Genomic DNA, 12,785 nt, shown 5'->3' on the forward strand with positions numbered 1-12,785 from the left:
ATCACCCCACACTCACACCACAATCCATCACCCCACACTCACACTCACACCACAATCCATCACCCCACACACCACACACACACCACAATCCATCACCCCACACACACACCACAATCCATCACCCCACACACCACAATCCATCACCCCACACACACACCACACCACAATCCATCATCCCACACACCACAATCCATCACCCCACACACCACAATCCATCACCCCACACTCACACACACACACCACAATCCATCACCCCACAGTCACACACACACACCACAATCCATCACCCCACACTCACACACACCACAATCCATCACCCCACACTCACACACACACCACAATCCATCACCCCACACACCCCACACACCACAATCCATCACCCCACACACACACCACACCACAATCCATCATCCCACACACCACAGTCCATCACCCCACACTCACACATACACCACAATCCATCACCCCACACTCACACACACACCACAATCCATCACCCCACACACCACAATCCATCACCCCACACTCACACACACCACAATCCATCACCCCACACTCACACACACACCACAATCCATCACCCCACACTCACACACACACCACAATCCATCACCCCACACTCACACACACACCACAATCCATCACCCCACACACCACACACACCACAATCCATCACCCCACACTCACACCACAATCCATCACCCCACACTCACACACACACCACAATCCATCACCCCACACACCACACACACACCACAATCCATCACCCCACACTCACACACACACCACAATCCATCACCCCACACTCACACACACACCACAATCCATCACCCCACACTCACACACACACCACAATCCATTACCCCACATTCAAACACACACCACAATCCATCACCCCACACACCACACACACCACAATCCATCACCCCACACTCACACCACAATCCATCACCCCACACTCACACACACACCACAATCCATCACCCCACACACCACACACACACCACAATCCATCACCCCACACTCACACACACACCACAATCCATCACCCCACTCACACACACACCACAATCCATCACCCCACACTCACACACACACCACAATCCATCACCCCACACACCACACACACACACCACAATCCATCACCTCACACTCACACACACACCACAATCCATCACCCCACACACACACTCACCACAATCCATCACCCCACACTCACACACACACCACAATCCATCACCCCACACTCACACACACCACAATCCATCACCCCACACTCACACACACACCACAATCCATCACCCCACACTCACACACACACCACAATCCATCACCCCACACTCACACACACACACCACAATCCATCACCCCACACTCAAACACACACCACAATCCATCACCCCACACTCACACACACACCACAATCCATCACCCCACACTCACACCACACACCACAATCCATCACCCCACACACCACACACACACCACAATCCATCACCCCACACTCACACCACAATCCATCACCTCACACTCACACCAGAATCCATCACCCCACACTCACACACACACCACAATCCATCACCCCACACTCACACACCACACAATCCATCACCCCACACTCACACACACACCACAATCCATCACTCCACACTCACACACACCACAATCCATCACACCACACTCACACACACACCACAATCCATCACCCCACACTCACACACACCACAATCCATCACCCCACACTCACACACACACCACAATCCATCACCCCACACACCACAATCCATCACCCCACACTCACACACACACCACAATCCATCACCCCACACTCACACTCACACCGCAATCCATCACCCCACACTCACACACACACACACCACAATCCATCACCCCACACTCACACACACACCACAATCCATCACCCCACACTCACACACACACCACAATCCATCACCCCACACACCACAATCCATCACCCCACACTCACACACACACCACAATCCATCACCCCACACTCACACAAACACACCACAATCCATCACCCCACACTCACACACACACCGCAATCCATCACCCCACACTCACACACACACCGCAATCCATCACCCCACACACCACACACCACAATCCATCACCCCACACTCACACACACACCACAATCCATCACCCCACACTCACACACACACCACAATCCATCACCTCACACTCACACACACACACCACAATCCATCACCTCACACTCACACACACACCATAATCCATCACCCCACACTCACACACACACCACAATCCATCACCCGACACACACACACACACCACAATCCATCACCCCACACACACACCACAATCCATCACCCGACACACACACACACCACAATCCATCACCCCACACTCACACACACACCATAATCCATCACCCCACACTCACACACACACCACAATCCATCACCCCACACTCACACCACAATCCATCACCCCACACTCACACACACACCACAATCCATCACCCCACACTCACACCACACCACAATCCATCACCCCACTCACACACACACCACAATCCATCACCCCACACACCACAATCCATCACCCCACACACCACAATCCATCACCCCACACTCACACACACACCACAATCCATCACCCCACACTCACACACACACCACAATCCATCACCCCACACACCACAATCCATCACCCCACACTCACACACCACAATCCATCACCCCACACACCACAATCCATCACCCCACACTCACACCACACCACAATCCATCACCCCACACTCACATACACACCACAATCCATCACCCCACACTCACACACACACCACAATCCATCACCCCACACTCACACACACACCACAATCCATCACTCCACACACACACACACACCACAATCCATCACCCCACAGTCACACACACACCACAATCCATCACACCACACTCACACACACACCACAATCCATCACCCCACACTCACACACACCACAATCCATCACCCCACACTCACACACACACACCACAATCCATCACTCCACACACACACACACACCACAATCCATCACCCCACAGTCACACACACACCACAATCCATCACACCACACTCACACACACACCACAATCCATCACCCCACACTCACACACACACCACAATCCATCACACCACACTCACACACACACCACAATCCATCACCCCACACTCACACACACCACAATCCATCACCCCACACTCACACACACACACCACAATCCATCACTCCACACACACACACACACCACAATCCATCACCCCACAGTCACACACACACCACAATCCATCACACCACACTCACACACACACCACAATCCATCACCCCACACTCACAATCCATCACCCCACACACCACACACACCACAATCCATCACCCCACACACCACACACACACCACAATCCATCACCCCACACTCACACACACACCACAATCCATCACCCCACACACCACAATCCATCACCCCACACTCACACACACCACAATCCATCACCCCACACTCACACACACCACAATCCATCACCCCACACTCACACACACACCACAATCCATCACCCCACATTCACACACACACCACAATCCATCACCCCACATTCACACACACACCACAATCCATCACCCCACACTCACACACACACCATAATCCATCACCCCACACTCACACACACACCACAATCCATCACCCCACACTCACACCACAATCCATCACCCCACACTCACACACACACCACAATCCATCACCCCACACTCACACCACACCACAATCCATCACCCCACTCACACACACACCACAATCCATCACCCCACACACCACAATCCATCACCCCACACTCACACACACACCACAATCCATCACCCCACACACCACAATCCATCACCCCACACACCACAATCCATCACCCCACACTCACACACCACAATCCATCACCCCACACACCACAATCCATCACCCCACACTCACACCACACCACAATCCATCACCCCACACTCACATACACACCACAATCCATCACCCCACACTCACACACACACCACAATCCATCACCCCACACTCACACACACACCACAATCCATCACCCCACACACCACAATCCATCACCCCACACACCACAATCCATCACCCCACACTCACATACACACCACAATCCATCACCCCACACTCACACACACACCACAATCCATCACCCCACACACCACAATCCATCACCCCACACACCACAATCCATCACCCCACACTCACACACCACAATCCATCACCCCACACACCACAATCCATCACCCCACACTCACACCACACCACAATCCATCACCCCACACTCACATACACACCACAATCCATCACCCCACACTCACACACACACCACAATCCATCACCCCACACACCACAATCCATTACCCCACACACCACAATCCATCACCCCACACTCACACCACAATCCATCACCCCACACACCACAATCCATCACCCCACACTCACACACACACCACAATCCATCACCCCACACACCACAATCCATCACCCCACACACCACAATCCATCACCCCACACTCACACCACACCACAATCCATCACCCCACACACCACAATCCATCACCCCACACTCACACACACACCATAATCCATCACCCCACACTCACACACACACCACAATCCATCACCCCACACTCACATACACACCACAATCCATCACCCCACACTCACACACACACCACAATCCATCACCCCACACACCACAATCCATCACCCCACACACCACAATCCATCACCCCACACTCACACCACACCATAATCCATCACCCCACACTCACACACACACCACAATCCATCACCCCACACACACACATACCACAATCCATCACCCCACACTCACACACACTACAATCCATCACCCCACACACCACAATCCATCACCCCACACACCACAATCCATCACCCCACACACACACACACACCACAATCCATCACCCCACACTCACACCACACCACAATCCATCACCCACCCTCACACCACAATCCATCACCCCACACACCACACACACACTACAATCCATCACCCCACACTCACACACACACCACAATCCATCACCCCACACACCACAATCCATCACCCCACACTCACACACACCACAATCCATCACCCCACACTCACACACACCACAATCCATCACCCCACACTCACACACACACCACAATCCATCACCCCACACTCACACACACACCACAATCCATCACCCCACACTCACACACACCACAATCCATCACCCCACATTCACACACACACCACAATCCATCACCCCACACTCACACACACACCACAATCCATCACCTCACACTCACACACACACCATAATCCATCACCCCACACTCACACACACACCACAATCCATCACCCCACACACCACAATCCATCACCCCACACTCACACCACACCACAATCCATCACCCCACTCACACACACACCACAATCCATCACCCCACACACCACAATCCATCACCCCACACACCACAATCCATCACCCCACACTCACACCACACCACAATCCATCACCCCACACTCACACACACACCACAATCCATCACCCCACACTCACACACACACCACAATCCATCACCCCACACTCACACACACACCACAATCCATCACCCCACACTCACACACACACCACAATCCATCACCCCACACTCACACACACAACACAATCCATCACCCCACACTCACACACACACCACAATCCATCACCCGACACACACACACACACCACAATCCATCACCCCACACACCACAATCCATCACCCCACACACCACAATCCATCACCCCACACTCACACCACACCACAATCCATCACCCCACACTCACATACACACCACAATCCATCACCCCACACTCACACACACACCACAATCCATCACCCCACACACCACAATCCATCACCCCACACTCACACCACACCACAATCCATCACCCCACACTCACACACACACCACAATCCATCACCCCACACTCACACACACACACCACAATCCATCACCCCACACTCACACACACACACCACAATCCATCACCCCACACACACACACACCACAATCTATCACCCCACACTCACACACACACCACAATCCATCACCCCACACTCACACACACACCACAATCCATCACCCCACACTCACACACACACCACAATCCATCACCCCACACTCACACACACCACAATCCATCACCCCACACTCACACACACACCACAATCCATCAACCCACACTCACACACACCACAATCCATCACCCCACACTCACACCACACACCACAATCCATCACCCCACACTCACACCACACACCACAATCCATCACCCCATACTCACACACACACCACAATCCATCACCCCACACTCACACACACACCACAATCCATCACCTCACACTCACACCACAATCCATCACCCCACACTCACACACACACACCACAATCCATCACCCCACACTCACACACACACCACAATCCATCACCCCACACTCACACCACAATCCATCACCCCACACTCACACACACACACCACAATCCATCACCCCACACTCACACACACACACCACAATCCATCACCCCACACTCACACCACAATCCATCACCCCACACTCACACACACACCACAATCCATCACCCCACACTCACACACTCACACCACAATCCATCACCCCACACTCACACACACACCACAATCCATCACCCCACACTCACACACACACACACCACAATCCATCACCCCACACTCACACACACACACCACAATCCATCACCCCACACTCACACCACAATCCATCACCCCACACTCACACCACAATCCATCACCCCACACTCACACACACACCACAATCCATCACCCCACACTCACACACACACCACAATCCATCACCCCACACTCACACACACACACCACAATCCATCACCCCACACTCACACACACACCACAATCCATCACCCCACACTCACACACACACCACAATCCATCACCCCACACTCACACACACACACCACAATCCATCACCCCACACTCACACACCACAATCCATCACCCCACACTCACACACACACCACAATCCATCACCCCACACTCACACATACACCACAATCCATCACCCCACACTCACACACCACAATCCATCACCCCACACTCACACACCACACAATCCATCACCCCACACTCACACACACACCACAATCCATCACCCCACACTCACACACACACCACAATCCATCACCCCACACTCACACACCACACAATCCATCACCCCACACTCACACACACACCACAATCCAACACCCCACACTCACACACACACCACAATCCATCACCCCACACTCACGCACCACACAATCCATCACCCCACACTCACACACACACCACAATCCATCACCCCACACTCACACACACACCACAATCCATCACCCCACACTCACACACACACCACAATCCATCACCCCACACTCACACACACCACAATCCATCACCCCACACTCACACCACACACCACAATCCATCACCCCACACTCACACACACACAATCCATCACCCCACACTCACACACACCACAATCCATCACCCCACACTCACACACACACAACAATCCATCACCCCACACTCACACCACAATCCATCACCCCACACTCACACACACACAATCCATCACCCCACACTCACACACACCACAATCCATCACCCCACACTCACACACACACAACAATCCATCACCCCACACTCACACCACAATCCATCACCCCACACTCACACACACACCACAATCCATCACCCCACACTCACACACCACACAATCCATCACCCCACACTCACACACACACCACAATCCATCACCCGACACACACACACACACCACAATCCATCACCCCACACTCACACACACACCACAATCCATCACCCCACACACACACACACACCACAATCCATCACCCCACACTCACACACACACCACAATCCATCACACCACACTCACACACACACCACAATCCATCACCCCACACTCACACACACCACAATCCATCACCCCACACTCACACACACACCACAATCCATCACCCCACACACAACAATCCATCACCCCACACTCACACACACACCACAATCCATCACCCCACACTCACACACACACAATCCATCACCCCACACTCACACCGCAATCCATCACCTCACACTCACACAACAATCCATCACCCCACACTCACACCACAATCCATCACCCCACACTCACACCACAATCCATCACCCCACACTCACACACACACCACAGTCCATCACCCCACACTCACACACACACAATCCATCACCCCACACTCACACACACACCACAATCCATCTCCCCACACTCACACACACCACAATCCATCTCCCCACACTCACACACACCACAATCCATCACCCCACACTCACACACACACCACAATCCATCACCCCACGCTGACACACACACCACAATCCATCACCCCACACTCACACACACACCACAATCCAGCACCCCACACTCACACACACACAACAATCCATCACCCCACACTCACACCACAATCCATCACCCCACACTCACACACACACCACAGTCCATCACCCCACACTCACACACACACCACAATCCATCACCCCACACTCACACCACACAATCCAACACCCCACACTCGCACACCGTACAATCACCACACACTTCCACACTGTACAATTAATCACACCAATCACAACTGCACAGTCACACCATACTCACACTGCACAATCAATCACCCCACACTTGCACAATCAATCACCGCACATTCTCGCATGGCACAGTTATTAATACCACACTCGTACACTGTACAATCACCTCACTCACACAATCAATCACAGCACATTCGTACACTGCATAATCAATCACACCACCTTCAGACTTGCACAATGCACAATCACCTACCACTCTCACACACTGCAAGATCACCCCACACTCGCACTGCACAATAACCCCACTCTCACACATCCACATCACACACGCACACTGCATGATCACACCACATTCGCACACTGCACAGTCACCCCACAACTCGATACTGCATTAACAATCATTGCACAATCGCACCACACTCACACACAGCACAATCGCACTATACTAGCACAGAGCACAATCATACACATCACACTCACACACTACAGAATCAAACCAGACATTCACTGCACAATCACCCCACTTGCACACTACACTGTCACACCACACTCACATACTGCACAATTCATCACACCACACTTGCACAACGCACAATCTCCTACACTTACACACTGCACTATCAGCCCACACTTGCACACCTCACAATCACCCCACACTCAATCAATCACAGCACACTCACACTCTACTCAATCACCCATGCTCACACACAGCACAATCAATCACATCACACTCGCACACTACACAATCACACCACACTCAACACTGCACAATCACAACAGATTCACACACTGCACAATCACACGATACTCGCACAGGACACAATCAAACACATCACATAACACACTACACAAACTAACCAGACTCTCACTGCACAATCACCCTGCTCTTGCACACTACACTCACATACTGCACAGTCCATCACCACACTCGCACACCGTACAATCAATCAGCCCAACTCACACACTGGACAATCACACCACACTCATACACTGCAGAATTACCACTCACTTGCACACAGCAATCACCCCACTCTCACACACTACATAAAATACTGTATTCCATCTGCCACTTTTTTGTCCATTCTCCCAATTTGTCCAAGTCCTCCAATCGAATTGCTTCCTCAGATCTACCTACCCCTCCACCTATCTTCATATCATCTACAAACTTTGCCACAAAGCCATCAACTCCATTATCTAAATCACTGACAAACAATGTAGTAAGTATTAGCCCCAATACTGACCCCTGAGGAACAGCACTATAGTCATTGGCAGCCAACCAGAAATGGACACTTTTATTCCCACTCGCTGCCTCCTACCTGTCAGCCAGTCCACTATCCATGCCAGTATCTTCCCTGCCTGAGGACAGACAGCGTCCACAGAGGAAAACGAATAGGCAGGGGTCACAGAGGGAAACGGACAGGCAGGGGTCACAGAGGGAAACGGACAGGTAGGGGTCACAGAGGGAAACGGACAGGCAGGGGTCACAGAGGGAAACGGACAGGTAGCGTTCCATCAGGACAGACAGCAGGGCTCATTTACTGAGGCTGTATAGACAAAACTGAGTAATGAGAAAACTATGACCACATTCACTGGTGTTTCAATATTGATCAGCCGATAGGGTTGTAACAGTAAGTGATGTTAAATTGCTAACAAGAGAGAATCTGCAGATGCTGGAAATCCAAGCAACACACACAAAATGCTGAAGGATCTGAGCAGGACACGCAGCATCCATGGTGAAGAGTACAGTCGACCTTTTGGGCCGAGACCCTTCATCAGGACTGGGAAATGATGAGGAGTGAGTGTAACAAAGTGGGGTAGGGGAGGAAGAACCACAAGGTGATAGGTGAAACCGGAAGGGGTGAAGTAAAGTGCTGGGAAGTTGATTGATGAAAGAGATACAGGTCTGGAGAAAGGAGAGACAACAGAAGGCCATGGAAGAAAGAAAAGCGTAGATACCGGAGGGAGGTGATACGGTGAGAGTGGGAAATGGGAATGGTGAAGGGGGGGGGGGTCATTACCAGAAGAGCACATAAATGAAGACCGTTCATTTGGACTGCAATGAAAGAGGATGACCTCGTCAGTCTCTTCAAGGCATTCCTACCTTGTAGAAGTTTCCTGCTCCCTTGTGAGGTATTGATCCGTGAGAATTGACAAGGATGTTGCCAGGACTTCAGAACCTGAGTTACAGGGAAAGAGTGAATATGTTAGAACTTTATTCCCTAGGAAGTAGAAGATTGAGTTGAGATTTGATAGAGATATACAAAATTATGAGAGGTATAGACAGGGTACATGCAAGCTGGGTTGGGTGGGATTACGAGAGGGCATGGGCTAAGGGTGAAAGGTATAATGTTTAAGGGAGTGGTGAAAGTGTGGAATGAGCTGCCCGCAGAAGTGGTTCGATTTCAACATTTAAGAAAAATTTGGACAGTTACACTGATGCAAGGGTTTGGACGGACTATGGACCCAGTGCAGGCTGATGGAACTGGGCACATTACTGGTTTGGCACAAACTAGGTGGGCCAAAGGGCCTGTTTCTGTGCTGTAGTGCACTATGACTGTAATCTACCTCATATCTCCACCCTTTGGGAAAACTATTCTAACCATCCGCCTTAACTATTCCCTCCATTTATTTAGTTACCTCGCTCTCCTGCATCCCAGAGAACACAAACACAGGCTCTAATCAAATGGCAAATTTCCCAAGGAATGGCAGGTGGCAGATGGACTCGGTCCCTGACCCACTACCATCAGGAAGGAGGTAGAAGAGCATCAGGACTATGACTGTCAGCCTGGGTAATATCATCTTCCCCCAGTCTGTGAGACTAATGAATACTCTGCCACCACCGAGATCTCGTCACCAGCAAAACAAGCTGTGTACAGAGTACTGTTAACTTGTGCTGCACTCTACTACCTACGGTTTGAATTTGATTTTATTAACTTGTCTGCGGTAATATTTTGGTTTGTGTCATGTGGGATATATGTATTGTGGTGCACTGTGGCCCAGAGGAACTTTGTTTCGTTTGGTTGTATATATGCAGAATCAGATGGCAATGAACTTGAACTTCTAACACAAACCGAGGTTCTTTGAGAAGTCAAACCATCACGAGTGCAGAGTGGCAGAGCCCATAGGACTACTGTACAACACAGAGACCTGGGGTACAGTGCATTATTCCGTCAAGTTCACATGCTGTGTGCTGCCTGCAAGAAAGTTGTTTCATTTGGTTGTATTTATGTACAGTCAGATGAAAATAAACTTGAAATTGAACTTGGCCTTGTAGTCTAAACGGCACGCTGGCCTTCATTAGCCAGGACACTGAGTAGAGGAGTTGGGAGCTTGTGAGGCCACACATGGAGTACTGTGTTCACTTCTGGTCACAACTTGGGAAGGATTTGACAAAGCTAGAGGATACAAGACAGATTCTCTAGAATATGCACTTGAGTCAAGCAAAGAAGCAGGGTGTGTTTTCACTGCCGTGAAGGAGGCCCAAATGTGACATGATATCGAGGCACATAAAATCATCAGAGGCAGACAGAGGGTAGGTAGCAGAGCTCGTTCCCGTTGTAGAGGTGCAACAGCATACAGGATCCAATCTTTACAATGAGAGAAAGACAGGTCCTGATAAACCATACGACCAAAAGAAAGAGGAGAACAATTAGGCCATTTGGCCCATTGAGTCTGCTCCGTCATTTCATCATGGCTGATCCAATTTTCCTCTCAGCCCCAATCTCCTGCCTTCCCCTCCCTATCCTGATTGATCAGGGCATGAAGGGATCCATATAGGAGGAATACTGAAAACCTGGCTGAGTGATGTCGTAACAACAACCTCTCACAATGTCAGCAAAAACAAGGAGTTCATTACTGACTTCAAGAGGAAGGAAACAGAGGTCCATGAGCCAGTCCTCATTGGAGGATCAGAGGTGGATTCCGTCAAATTCCTCGGGGTTATTCTTTCAGAGGGTCTCTCCCGGGTCCAGCATATGTGCAATTATGAAGAAAGCACAGGAGTGCCTCTACTTGACTGGGATTTTGTGAAGATTCAGCATGGATGTAAAACTCTGACAGA

General features: G+C 50.9%; 1 protein-coding gene across 1 annotated transcript in view; it reads right to left on the bottom strand.

The window, feature by feature from the left end:
* The window catches only part of LOC134341100 (dynactin subunit 1-like), a 114,644-nt gene extending 103,738 nt beyond the window's left edge, over positions 1-10,906 (bottom strand). The window contains exon 1 of the mRNA XM_063038857.1: positions 10,827-10,906. The gene's annotated coding sequence lies outside the window, so the exon portion shown is untranslated. The remainder of the gene's footprint in view (positions 1-10,826) is intronic.
* Positions 10,907-12,785: the final 1,879 nt, after the last annotated feature.

This window comes from Mobula hypostoma (assembly GCF_963921235.1).
Source record: "Mobula hypostoma chromosome 4 unlocalized genomic scaffold, sMobHyp1.1 SUPER_4_unloc_1, whole genome shotgun sequence".
In the NCBI taxonomy this organism is placed as follows: Eukaryota; Metazoa; Chordata; class Chondrichthyes; order Myliobatiformes; family Myliobatidae; genus Mobula; species Mobula hypostoma.